The 14,777-nt window shown below is 41.5% G+C and overlaps 1 pseudogene; it reads left to right on the plus strand.

Moving 5' to 3' along the window:
- The first annotated feature begins 2,125 nt into the window (after window positions 1–2,125).
- LOC122139859 lies at window positions 2,126–4,898 on the plus strand (annotated as a pseudogene).
- The last annotated feature ends 9,879 nt before the right edge of the window (window positions 4,899–14,777 follow it).

Genomic DNA, 14,777 nt, shown 5'->3' on the forward strand with positions numbered 1-14,777 from the left:
TCATCAGGAAACACAGTGTTAGCTTTCACTGTTATGCTGATGATACTCAGCTCTATATTTCATAGCGGCATGGCGAAACATACCAATTTGAAAACGGAATGCATAGTCGATATAAAAAACTGGATGACGAGTAATTTCTTACTGCTACAAAAGACCACAGAAAAAAGATGACTCTTCTGCACAACCTGACTTTGCTGCAGCCTGGAATTGAACTGCTGGTTTCGTCTGGTCAGAGGAGAACTGGCCCCCCAACTGAGCCTGGTTTCTCCCAAGGTTTTTTTTTTTCTCCATTCTCTCACTGATGGAGTTTTGGTTCCTTGCCGCTGTCGCCTCTGGCTTGCTTAGTTGGGGACACTTCATTTACAGCGATATCGTTGACTTGATTGCAAATTATTGCACAGATACCATTTAAACTGAACTGAGCTGCATGATGACATCACTGAATTCAATGATGAACTGCCTTTAACTGTCATTTTGTATTATTGACACACTGTTTTCCTAATTAATGTTGTTCAGTTGCTTTGACACAATCTTTTTTGTTTAAAGCGCTACATAAATAAAGATGACTTGACTTGACATATATTAACAATATTATTATTTATTTTAATAGTAATTGGCGGCCCACCTGCAATACCATCGCGACCCACTAGGGGGCCGCGGCCCACAGGTTGAAAACCACTGCATTAGAGAATAATGTGTGTCTATTCACAAAGTGAATGCAATCTTGCTTAACACTGCGCATGTCCAAGTGTGATGGGAGTGTTTTAAAAGCTTAGTCAAGTAAATTTTAACTGTACCAACAGCGAAGAAAACCTGTTGTGTCTGTGTCCAGAGAAACTGGCACAGAGATTTCAGATCCGCCGAGATCGCTGTTTTCCCTTAACTGCAGCACAAAGCAGCTATTTGAATTAAGTTAAATTTAACTCGTACGAAAGGTACGAAAATTTATACGAACTGAGAGTTTAAGTGCCACATCGCAAAACCACCTAAAACCGGTGTTGTTATTTGTACAGTGTTGAAATGCGCTGACATTTCATGTAACATGCTTAACTGTACTTGCAATGCAATGATTCATGTGCTAGTCCACTAGAGTTTGTTTTGGTTGCCACAGTTACAACGTGACACGGAAGTCTTAACATACTTCCGGAGCAACTTTGAACTGTGCACGCGCAGCGCATCGACGCTAGTGTAAACAAACTCCACAGTGTTGCTAAGCTAACGAAACTGTTGTATTTACATTGAAGTCTATGCTAAAGCCACTAGCCTCAAAGGTTAGCCATTAGCATTAACATCCAGTGGTTTAATAGTGTCTGTTTGGGCAACGCTAAAGTGATTTAACCCTTTAAACATCTCAACTAATACGCTTGTTGGTCTCTTTCTCTCTCTTATTTCTCTCTTTTCTCACTATACCACTTATTTCCATTTTACTAGAAAGGGAAATACTGACTCACAATTATTAATTGTCTCAAATTCAAATTTAATTGAAACATTAAAATTATTTTGAATCATTCAAATTTCCCTATCAGATCATTTCATATGATCATTACATCTAGTATTCTCTTTGGGCCTAATTATTTTAGGTATGAACAAGACTTGAACTTTGAAAGTTTAAGTAAACTTATTCTACCTAATTTATTTATTACCCATTTGAATATATTCTATTCAGACTTGAGCCCTAATAGGAGACATTGTTATCCCTCACTACAAGTTCAAATAAATTAGAAAGACAACTCTCTTTCACTTTAATTTTATTTTATTTTTTGTTTGATTAGTTGTGCAGCAACTAAAATCAATGCTCTACTCATAATTGGGCATAAGAGCAACAGAGCCTTGCTGTCTCCGTCCCTTCTCTGCTGTTCTCTCCTGCTTTCTTTCCTCTGCACTTTTAAAATTTGTAGGGACCTGTAAGAACCATCAATCAATTCTAAGTGAATGAGATACACAATCGTGTCGAAGACAAATCATCCTTATGAATTTGATTGTTATCAAGCCCTCCTTTGTTCTTCATAACCTCCCTACATTTGGAAACGCAATCCAAGTTTTAGCATCTCATCCAACGCTGAGATCAATTTAATAGAGATACTTGTTGAACAACTGTTGCCTTCGCAGCCTCCCTGGTGAGCGTTACAACTGTAAGGTGTACGGTGTCAATCCTGTCAGACTAAGGAAAGAGATATCAGCATTATTATTGTATTATTTTGTCCAAAACGAGATTTAATAATACTGTTTACCTTCTTGATAAGATTTAATTGGGAAAAAAATAATTTTCCTCATTTGAAAAACGGAAACTGTTGCTTGTCATTGAATTTGTTTTTCACCTCTTTCTCTCTTTTCCTCTTCCTCATTAGAGTGACAAAGTATTCGCATCTCTAGTCTACTTAGATACCCTGAGACCAACACAGTCAGCCCCACACTTCACTAGTGGTTCACAATCACTGATACAACACTTAGTTGTCCCACAACACATTAGCTTCTAATCCACACAGATATGTGTCAGTCTCTCTTCTCCCCAGCATGCCAACATGCCACAGACTGCAGACCCCATCGCCCATGGGGAAGATGTGAACACTTGGCTGAGAGGCATGACAGACAGCCTCACCCCCAAGACATTTGAACTGTTATTATTTTTAATAATAATCCTAATCCTGAGAAGATTCCTGACACAAGATTCAAGCCAGAACAACAACCATGAGGAGCTAGTCAAGATCACCAGCTCCCTAAGCTATGCCTTCACAACCCAGCTGAAACTGAGCGACAGCACATCACCCACCTTCAAGAGGAGCTGACACATGCTCAACGTCGCATAGACAAGCTGGAAATGAAAGTTCAAGATCAACTCAAAGCACCCAACGAGAGGGAGCAGGAAACAACGGAACAAGTTAAGAAGCTCCAAGCAGCCCTGGCAGCAGCTCAGCTCGACCAGCAACATGCAATGGCTGCCCAGAAAGACCTGGTAAGCAGACTCCAGTATGCCAAACAGCTACTAGAGAAAGCCAAGAATGACATGAGAAACAAGAATTCTGAAATCAGTGCTTTGGAAGACCACCTTGAAAGGTACAGAACTGAAACAGACAATCTGACCCAACAACTAGACGATACCAACGATGAGCGCTACATGGTCAGAAAAGAACTCCAATATGCTTACAAGCGGTAACAAGAGCCAAGAAAAGAGAAACATCTCTTAGCCTCATTACTGCTGAGCAGAGTCCCACGTCCAAGAACTGGCATATGACGAAAGGAACGAAGGGCCACAACCTAAAACCTCACCTGCCTTCGCCACACAACCCTTTCCTGCCAACGAAAGAAAACTTCCCGTCCAAGCAGACCTTGGAGCTGCACACGGGATGACCATCAAAGACATCAACAAGCTGTCTTAAAACATCAGCAGGTTCAACCCGAACTCCACAGAGGGCCACGACATCCAGGCTTACCTGCAAGATGTCAAATTTCATCTGGAAATGAGACCTCATGTGACTGACAGAGACAGGTTATACATCCTTAGAGCCACGTCCAGTTCAGAGGTACGAAACTTCCTAGGTCGACAGCCCAGTCAAACAAAGTCAAACTACCAGCGACTTTGTGAGGTCCTGATTAGAGTTTACAGACCCAGAGTCTGAGCATGGACTGTTGACTGCCTTGGAAACCAAACAAGGTCGACAAGAGACTCCACAAGCCCACTACAACAGACTCCGACAAGCCTACTTTGGTGCACACAACAAGCCTGACCTTAAAGAGGATGTGAACTTCAAAAGCCTCTTCCTAAAGAATCTGCACCCTGGAGTCAGCCACCATCTAGGCGTCATGGCCGTCCACGCTCCATGACTATCCAACAGTTGCGTGACCTAACACAGAAGGCCTATAACAAGCAAAAGATGGCCTCAAAGAAAGGTAACAAAACATCCACACTCTTGAACTCTGTCAACAAAGACTCAAGCCTTGCACTGGACGACACCCAGTGGCATCACAACACCAGAATCTTCCATCAAGAGCACAGAGAATGTGACACCCATGTCCACGACCGCTTTCAGCCCAACCGCTGGAAAAATCCATGGGACCAGCCACGCTTCTCAAGAAACCTAAAAGGATAAGAACAACTGGAAACCTAACCAGACATCCAAAGGTAATCACCTGACTCATCCAAGAGCAACTTGTGTGGGTAAGCGACAACAAAACCCACCTCAGCAGCACTCAGACAGGCACAGTGCTGAGTATTCACAAAAACATGACAGCTTACCGTCAGAAGACATGGAACAAGTCATGAGACAACTGAAAGAGTTCCATCAAGACCAGTTTCAGACTTATGACCACAAAGTTGAGTCATGCTCACTGTGACCAGCGACAGAACGGAAGGCCAGTGATCACCTGGTGCACCACATCAGAGATGACAAGCACCTGTTCAACAACCACCCGGAACGAGCAAGTCTTTCACGGCCAACCGTTGATGAAAAATCTGAGGTACTAAAGAACATCACCTCAGTCACCCAACACTCACTAACAAACTGTCAAATGAACTCCAACTCCAAGAACCACATTTCTGTCTGTGCAACAGCAACCACCAGAGAACAGAAGGTCAGAAAGTCTGCCACAGCCTGAAGACATCACAAGAAGAGTGCAACATAGGAGACAAATTTTTGCAACCCAGCTTCACACAGCCATGCCAAACTACCTCCGACTGTCTGCTAAAGACCCCCATTAGACCATGGACACGCCCTCATCCAAGCCAAGGATGCAGAGGGACAGTCTTCAGTGACATACAAGAAAAGGGGGGAGACAACACAGACTGAAACAGATCTGACCACACATACACTACACCATCAACAAACACAACATTACCTACACCCAGAGGTAACCACATCTACTCATAACACATTCAACAAACATATTCTTCCCACAGGTAGTATATAAAAATTTTAGCATAACAAAGTTACCTATACCCACCATGAAGAAACATGCAGCGATCCCTACAATTGGTAGAACACCTGACACCAAGTTAAGGTACATGGCACACTAGCTGCACATGACATCCTAGCTCAACAGTAGTTGTAAGCCATGCTAGGAAAACCCACAGCAGCTTTGTTTTGTTTTGTTTTGTTCTTCTTTTACCTATCCTTTACCTTCCCCTCTTTCCTGAGTAGGTGAAACACCTAGACACCCTGCAAGGGTCGAAGGTCTGATATTAGGATTGACTCGCCACACCTAATATCCGCCAGCCACTCTAAACTGAATGGAACCCAGAGAGCTCCATGCACGATAGGTCAATTCATTCCATTGCAAATGATGTTACTAGAAAATTAACGGTAAACGTTAAAATTAAGACAACCTAGAAGAACCAAACATATCGATGATGTCTTCTGCTAAACACCTTGCTGATCGAAAGGAGGGATGTAGCTTATCAGACCCAAACCAGACAAATTAAAGATTTGATCGGGAGCATGGTTGAAACATGAGACGAATTCCACAGAAAGGCAACAGGATGTTGTAAATCAACTCCTAGCACCACAGTCTGAAGTGAGATAACCAACTGACTCTTTCACAGAACAGCTTTCAACATTAACACCATTAGAACAATTATTGACAATTTCAATTCAGAGAAGAGATTTTGGGGCAAGTAATCCAGATTGATAGTCAAAGAGATGCACAGCCTGACCATCACATGTAAACCCATGGTAGTAATCATGATCACAAGATCTGTGGATTGACTTACCCCACATAGAAGAAAGAACCAGAATGAAATTCCTAAGGGGACTTTAAACCTCTGGTCTCCACAGAACGTCCTCATGTCAGAGAATGGCACAGTAACTGTCTTTTACAGATTTAGATGCACCCAAATGAACTCAAAAAAGACTTATAAAGGAATATCAGTCCATTGCTTAACTCCATATCATAATATGAAACCCACACATTTGACTTTCATGTTTCTAATCACTTATTCTGTATGTCTTTTAAATAACTATTGAATAGCTTAAAGGGTTAGTTCAGCCAAAAATTAAAATTATGTCATTAATGACTCACCCTCATGTCGTTCCAAACCCGTAAGACCTCCGTTCATCTTCGGAACACAGTTTAAGATATTTTAGATTTGGTCCAAGAGCTTTGTGTCCCTCCATTGAAAATGTATGTACAGGGTCTGTTGTGAGCGCGTTCACAACACTGTAGTGACGCCGCTGACGTACGACGCTGCTGACGTGTTTTCTTTGTTATTGGGCGCACCAGAGAACACGTCAGCAGTGTCGTACGTCAACAGTCACAGCAGTCGCGTTCACAACAGACCGGGAAGAGAAGAAAAAGCGGAATAAAGTCGTAATTTTTGTTATTTTTGGAACAAAATGTATTTTCGATGCTTCAATAAATTCTAACGGACCCTCTGATGTCACATGGACTACTTTGAAGATGTTTTTATTACCTTTCTGGACGTGGACAGTATAACGTACATACATTTTCAATGGAGGGACAGAAAGCTCTCGGACTAAATCTAAAATATCTTAAACTGTGTTCCGAAGATGAATGGAGGTCTTACGGGTTTGGAACGACATGAGAGTCATTAATGACATAATTTAAATTTTTGGCTGAACTAACCCTTTAAAGATTCATATTAATGTTTAGAATGTGTGTGTTCTAATCTTCTTGCTTGAAATGTTTCTTACCATCAGTTATTTGTCAAATGTATCATACTCTTATCATAGAAATCATGTCCAAAATTATACCCTGCAAGAGGGGGAAAATTCGGACCACGTGATCGATAAGATAGCATATGATTTATGAATGGGTAGGACAAACATCGCAACACCCCTATCTGATTGGTCAAGACAACATTTGAGGTGTGTCCAAAAGGCCAGTTTAAATACTCAGGGCCCCATCAAATTTCGATTTTAGCTTGGGCTTTTAGTTTTTGGCTTTTAGCTTTGCTTTTTAGCCATGCTTTTAGTCATCACTTTTAGCATTCTTCGAGCGCTGTTCCAGCGTGCTTCGGCCTGCACGCCTGCTGCTACTTTAGCCACGATGAGAAGAAACACCACCTAGTCTCGTCAAACTTTACTTCTGTTCTTTTACTTTAGTTTCTTTTCTTTTCTGTTTGAGAGTTTCGTGTTCTGAGTTAGGTTTTGTAACGCCGTGTCTCTTAGTCTGACCTCGAGTGCCCTTTCAACCAGCCCACAACTTCGCATCGTTAGCCAACGCCCAACCACGGGCTTCCCAAGACGTCACTTCAACGACTACTGAACTTCCAGCCAATCAGCAACCTCGGGAAACCCCCTTTTCAACTACAACAAAGGGAACCCCCTTTACACAGGCAACACAAGTAACGTACCTCCAGACTCTGATCTAAACTGGTGTAGCTATCTAAAATAATTTTAACCTCATTGAGGAACTCAGTGCGAGGGTTAATTAAGTGATTGATGGTTGTTCATGTCTATGCAATTTCACGTATTGCTGTAAACTTGGGATTTCGCATTTTCATTCTCTTAAACCCATTCTTTCCTAACTTTCTATTCTCCTGCAACTTGTGTGAATGTGTGAGTGCGTGTGCTTGTGTTAGATTAGTTTATATGTCTTAGATTTATCTAATAAAATCTTATTCATATTGTGCATACAAGTTAATGTCTTAAACTGCCGATCTTGTTATTGTGCTAATTAATAGTGTTTTCACTGTACTTTGGATATTAATATCCATTGCAGAGTTGATGTTATACGGCTCGTTCAATGAATCGCTGGTTGTCTCAGTGATCAGCCATGAAACAGTGATTCTGTTCAAATTCCCTTTAAAATCTTAAATGATTCCCTTTGAGCTAAATTGACCTGTTTCCCTTACACCATGTTCAGTATCCTGCTCATCAGCTCTGAATCCCCACACCTGTGTTTGACCCTTTATAAGTCTTTGTTCCCTGCTATTAGCTGTGTCCCAAACTTAAGGGCATGGACTCCGGAGTGTGCATTTGAAGTGCGAATGCATCACACCAGCATGACGAAGGCTGTCCCAAACTGAAGTGCGTGGCCTCCAAAGTGCCAATTTGAAGTGCGATTGCATCACAGCGTCACAACATAAGCTTTCCCAAAGTCAGAATGCACCCTCCGAAGACTGCATTTCAAGGCCAATTGCTTCACAGCAGCGCGACAAACGCCGATGTATTTTGAAAGCGACGTGAAATCCACCCTCCATTTCCCGGGAAAAAGAAATGTACATCCGTAGGGAGGTGACATGTGGAGATACTGATATGGACTGACCCAGGGGGCAGTACTACATATGTAATGGGTGCGCCAGCGCATAAGAGGAGGCAACACTCCGTGTGGAGTGAGCCTTCACCTCCACGGCAATGACATCCACTATCCAGTGGGCCAACCTCTGCTTGGAGACAGCCTTCCCTTTCTGCTGACCCCCAAAGCAGACCAGGAGCTGCTTAGAGCTTCTGAAGCTCTGGGTGCAGTCCACGTATATGCAAAGCGCTCTTACTGGACACAGCAACGCCAAGGCTAGATCTGCCTGCTCCTGGGGCAGTGCTTGCAGGTTCACCACCTGGTCCCGGAAGGGAGTGGTGGGAACCTTGGGCATGTATCCAGGCAGGGGTCTCAGGACAATGTGAGAGATCCCCGACCCTCTTGATGGAAGTGAGCGTGATCAGGAGCACTGTCTTGAGAGACAGGGACTTCAGCTCCACTGAATCAAGCGGCTCAAAGGGACCCCTCTGAAGTCCAGCCAGGACAATAGAGAGGTCCCAGGAGGGCATCAGGGGTGTCCTAGGATCAAGTCATGCTTCCCCAGGGACCAACCGTCCACTGCATCATGCACATACACTTTCAAGGTGGAGGGTGAGAGCCCACGCTCCAACCTTCCTTGCAGGAAAGAAAGCGCGACTCTGACCAAACATCTCCGGGGGTCTTATCAGTGAGAAGAACACCAATTCATGAACAGACTCCACTTCAAAGCATAGGCCTGCCTCGTAGAGGTAGCTCTAGCCTCACTGATAGAGTCCACCACCGCTGGTGGCAGATCACTTAGGTCTGCCGCGTCCCGTCCAGAAGCCACACGTGGAGGTTTCAAAGATCTGGGAGATGGCGGGCGAGTTGAGACATGCGACATGATCTTATACCCTGTCGGTTGATGTATGAAACAGCTGCAGTGTTGTCCGTGCAGACCAACACGTGCTTGTCTAGCAACAGTGGCCGAAACCACCGTAAAGCTAGATGCACTGCCAGCAACTCCAGACAGTTGATGTGACAAAGCAGTCGAGGTCCTGTCCAGGGCCCTGAAGCTGCCTGCCCATTGCACATCGTGCCTCAGCCCGTGTTTGAGGCATCTGTCGTGACAACAACATGCGGGGACACTTGTTCTAAGGGCACCCCGGCTTGTAGAAAGGCAAGGTCCAACCAGGGGCTGAATAGGCAGCGACACATTGGTGTGATGGTGACACCATGTATACTGGGACGCCATGCCCATCTCGAGACTCGGGAGTGTTACCAGTGCTGAAGTGGTCTCATATGAAGCAATCCGAGCGGCGTGACTGCAGCTGTGGATGCCATATGCCCCAGGAGCCTCTGAAATTTTTCAGTGGTACCACTGTCCTGCCCCTGAAGGAACTCAGGCAGTTCAGCACCGACTGGGCACGCTCGCTGGTGAGAATGCAATGTTAGAAATAGCATGTCCTGATTTTGATGAGGTAGATGTGTTCCTAGGTCAACATATTTTGTTGACCCTGGAACAACATTTTAATCCAAAAATTTAGTCTTGACCATATCCCTACACCTAAAACTAACCTTAACCATGAGTAATCCCTAAAATCAGAAGAAATGATAGCTAAATGACACCAAACAGATAGATGAAACACCAAACACTGATTGTAAGCCGAAACTTCACAAACACTATAAACTGATTCTTCAAATCTGATTAGTTGATTACAATGTTGTTCCAGTGTCAACAAAGATGTTGATCCAGGAACAACTAGATGAGCCCCAGAGACAGATCGCCAGTGAAGACCTTGTCTCCTAGATGGCCACTGGGACAAAACCACAGGAACCTGATAAGTCCTCTGCACAATAGCCGCTTTTCCATTTTCGGGCCAAAATCGGGCATGCTAGTGCGTGCTAGGGCCAGTCGCGTTTCCACTGTCACTTCCGGGGCTTTATCGTGCCTCATCGGTGCTTCTTCGTGGCCAACGGCCCGGATTTTTTGGCCCGACGTAAACCTTGGGCCAAAGCGGGCCAATTGGGGCTAGAGAAGTGGTTATGAACAAAGGCAGAGTTTCTCCGCGTCTGGAGAGCGTCAGCGCAGCTGATCATTTCATAAAGCTACAGCTATAACACCAGCATTAAACACTTTTTAAAATAAGTTGAGCTCAAAATTCACTTTCAGTCAGCAGCGAGTGTTTGAAATAACTTGATCCAATGTGGATTATAATCACCATACGAGGCAGAAATATTTATAAGCGATGCAAAAGACTGCACGATCACCATTAACGTTACCATAGTAAACATGGTAAATGTGACCATTTGAAGAAATCAGACGTCAGCTTCTTATTCTCTATCACAATCGTGTATTTATTTAGTAACATATTTTATCCGTCGTAAGTCTCATCTCGAGAGTTTAGCTCCGCGTAGCCTATTTCATAGAAATATAACAATGTTCTTTTGTTCGGGAGCTTTTATAAAAATATAGAAATTATCATTCTTTCTAAATGTGATATAGGCTGTGACTACAAATAGCCTAAACAGAAACAGACTCGACTGAATAGCAGGCTATGTTCATAACGCTTTATTTCTGTGTGACTAATTTTCAATCCTGATAAATGTATTCATGATCAATGTATCACTTATTATAGTAAAACATTGATGCTTTTGGATTTAAATCTTTAACAAAGCATGCAAACAAACGGCCGCTTTTATCATGTTCGTTTTGTGATGGCGCTAGTTCCCATGACTTATTTCTGATTAGTTTTCTGATAACTTCTCTTTGTTGGTAAAATTATGTGGTTGTGTGACATTGTTCCTGAGAGGCGTGTAAAGCACGGGTTTTAGTGAAGCACAGCGGAGATTCTGGCACGACGGTGGAAACGCAGTGCTATTTTGGCCTGGTGCTACAGGTCCGGGGCTATTAGCCCCACTCGGCCCGTTTAAAGTACTGGCTCGCACTGGCCCGACAGTGGGGTTTTGTCTTGCTAGAGAATCCATATAAAAATTAAAAATTTGCCACCTCAAGAAGTGTTGACAAAGGTTTTACATCAATGATAATCAAATTCTCACTGACATATTTGGCTGCACAATCTCACTGCAATTTGTACATAATTTATGAGGTGGTTAATTCGTTTGAATTCATACAACCTCACTTGTCCAAATTTATACAATTTTTGCTAAATCATGTGTATTTTTTTATGAGTTGTGCAATTCGTATGAATTTGTTCAAATGACCGACACCTAACCCTGCCCCTAAACCTACCCATCACTGGGGTCTAGACAAATCATACAAAATCGTATGAGTGAGGTTGTACGAATTCATACAAATTAGCCACCTCATAAAATACAAACCAAAATTTCAACATACATCATATCAATATGTCATGTTTCAGGTGATGTACAAGTATGCTTGTGAATGACATAATCCATCTCAGATTTTTCAATGAAAAACAATTACAGTTTTACTCTTTAATAGTTTTGTGCTTTTATACTGCCAAATAGCACTTCAAATGCATCATGTTGTTTGAACTTTTTTGGTATTTCTTTTGGCCATGTTTGGAATACTAATAAGTGATGTTTCATAAACAAATTTCGGGAGGAGCATGCACGGATAATTAACACCAGTTCATCATTAGTGATTACACCGTTTACCAATCAACTCAAGAGAAAACACCTATAAATAATCAAGTACATCCTACCTTCATTATTTTTCGACTTTCAGAATCCCTCTGCCACCCCGATCTCGCACCTTCAGCCAAGTTTCTACCCAGCTCAGGTAGAAGCACTCGGGGGAGCACTTTGGGCTGGGCCGGACTCCGAGCTCAGACCCCTCTCCCCGGACGGCGGGGGGTGCCCCGGGCTCGGGGGTATTGCCGGGCTCGGACCTCTCCCCGGACAGCACGCCAAATATGCATAACCTTTATTTAATTATAAGTAAATGTGAACTTGTGAATAATAAGTTATGATTGTGATCACACTAGTCTTACGACAAAATTGTAATAATTGATTGATTGATTGATTGATTGATTGATTGACTGAGGCAGGGATCTCCAACCCTGTTCCTAGAGAGCTACCTGCAGACTTCACTTCCAACCCTGCTATAACACACCTGGCTGCCTGTAATTGTCAGGTAACCCTTAACACCTTAATAAGATGGTTCGGGTGTACTTGATTGGGGTTGAAGCTTAAATCTTCAGGATGGTAGGCCTCCAGGAGCAAGGTTGTAGATCTATGGATAAGGGTTTGGTTTAGAGATAGGAGAGGGATTCAGAAATATCTACAGTATATAGTGGTATATTTGAAGTAAATATACATTTATATTAATATTATTATTATTATTTTAATCAGAAGATAATCTTTATAAAACACATACATGATTTTTACAATATATCTTACGAGCAATAAAGTTGCTGATTAACCCCTAAATTTAGATGATCCACGAACCAGAGTCACAAAAAATTATTTTCATTTGTGACACAGTTGTCTCATCACAGTTGTGTTTTCAAGGTATTTAATCCAAGTTTCCTAGGGGGGCTGTTCTAGCAGTGAAAACAATAAAGCCCAGGGAGCATCTGGGATCCCTAAAGTTAAGAAAGAAAGAATCTGAAGAGAAGCCTAAAGCTAATTAAATCACTATTGAATACATCTGGTCATAATTAGTCACTTATGACAAGAGTTGCTTAGACACTAAGTGATAATGAAAAGAAATTAATTGGTCTGATTCCAGTAAATACATTTAACACTAGAGGCATGGAACTATTATGTAGATGGTCCCTTGTGTGTTTATGTCTTCCTGTTTAATGAGAGTTTATGTTTAATAATTAATAGGAATGATCAAAACAGCACATGCTACACAGTACAGTAAGTACTCTTGTTGTTTTGCTCATTAGCACTTTAATCTAGTGATGAGAATGTACTGTTCTTGCTCCAGTCCCAGGTGCTGAAGAAAAAAAAGCAATAATCAAATTAATTTCATAAAAAAACATGAACAACATTATTTTGTATACACCAATTAGTGTTAAAAAAAAACATGAAATAATAGGCATTTAAAACTATATCAAAAGCATTGTCTAATACCTAAGAGAATATTTAAATATATAAATATAGGCTATTACACATGCAATTAATATACTATATAATATAATAATTCAATTTAATATAAGTAAAATTTTATTTTGATAATCCACTTCAGACATTTAAGTAACATTCCAACTACATATAAACTAGTAGTCATTGGTGCATTAGTAGACTGTCTGCATAATGTCTGCAAACACTTTCTTTTGATGGCCCCCTAACAGACATTCTACTGACTTTAAGTAACTTTGAAGGTACATGTCAACTTTTTTTACTAACCATAACCTAACAGTCTACTATTACTCTAATGAGAGTTAGTTGGCATATACTTGCAAAAGTTACTTACTTCGTAGAATGTTGAAAGTGGACTATCAAGTGCAACCAACTATAGCGTACAATGGGGCTAAAGGCCCACCTTAAGAAAAAATGTGCGATTCACTGCGCCTAAAATTAATAATTGCAGAACAAATATATATATATTGTATTGAACATTAACGGAGCAACATGTTTTGTGTGAAAATAAATAATTCAAGTTGTTTATTTTGTTTAAAAATCGTATAAATGTATGAGGTGGCCAGAGGGGCATTTAACCCCACACACGGGGTGTAAAAGGCTCACTAGCATGGGATAAATGGCCCATGGTATTGATACAAATACTTCAGCTAATATAATGTTTTTTTTTTTTTTTTAATAATGTCTATACTTAAGAACAATCACTTTAGTAAAGTTTGTACTATTTTCTGCTTATTTTGAAAAATAGAATACATTTTTGTTCAATAAATACAAACCTGATTCCAAAAAAGTTGGGGCACTGTACAAATTGTGAGTAAAAAAGGAATGGAATAATTTACAAATCTCATCAACTTATATTTTATTCACAATAGAATATAGATAACATATCAAATGTTGAAAGTGAGACATTTTGAAATGTCATGCCAAATATTGGCTCATTTTGGATTTCATGAGAGCTACACATTCCAAAAAAAGTTTGGACAGGTAGCAATAAGAGGCCAGAAAAGTTAAATGTACACATAAGGAACAGCTGGAGGACCAATTTGCAACTTATTAGGTCAATTGGCAACATGATTGGGTATAAAAAGAGCCTCTCAGAGTGGCAGTGTCTCTCAGAAGTCAGGATGGGCAGAGGATCACCAATCCCTCCAATGTTGCGGCGAAATATAGTGGAGCAATATCAGAAAGGAGTTTCTCAGAAAAAAATTGCAAAGAGTTTGAAGTTATCATCATCTACAGTGCATAATATCATCCAAAGATTCAGAGAATCTGGAACAATCTCTGTGCGTAAGGGTCAAGGCTGGAAAACCATACTGGATGCCCGTGATCTTCGGGCCTTTAGACGGCACTGCATCACATACAGGAATGCTACTGTAATGGAACTCACAACATGGGCTCAGGAATACTTCCAGAAAACATTGTCGGTGAACACAATCCACCGTGCCATTCGCCGTTGCCAGCTAAAGTGAAAGTGAAAGTCGTAACATTTTCCAAGTATGGTAACCCATACTCGGAATTGGTGCTCTGCATTT

The sequence above is a fragment of the Cyprinus carpio genome, chromosome B15 (assembly GCF_018340385.1).
Source record: "Cyprinus carpio isolate SPL01 chromosome B15, ASM1834038v1, whole genome shotgun sequence".
Classification (NCBI taxonomy): Eukaryota; Metazoa; Chordata; class Actinopteri; order Cypriniformes; family Cyprinidae; genus Cyprinus; species Cyprinus carpio.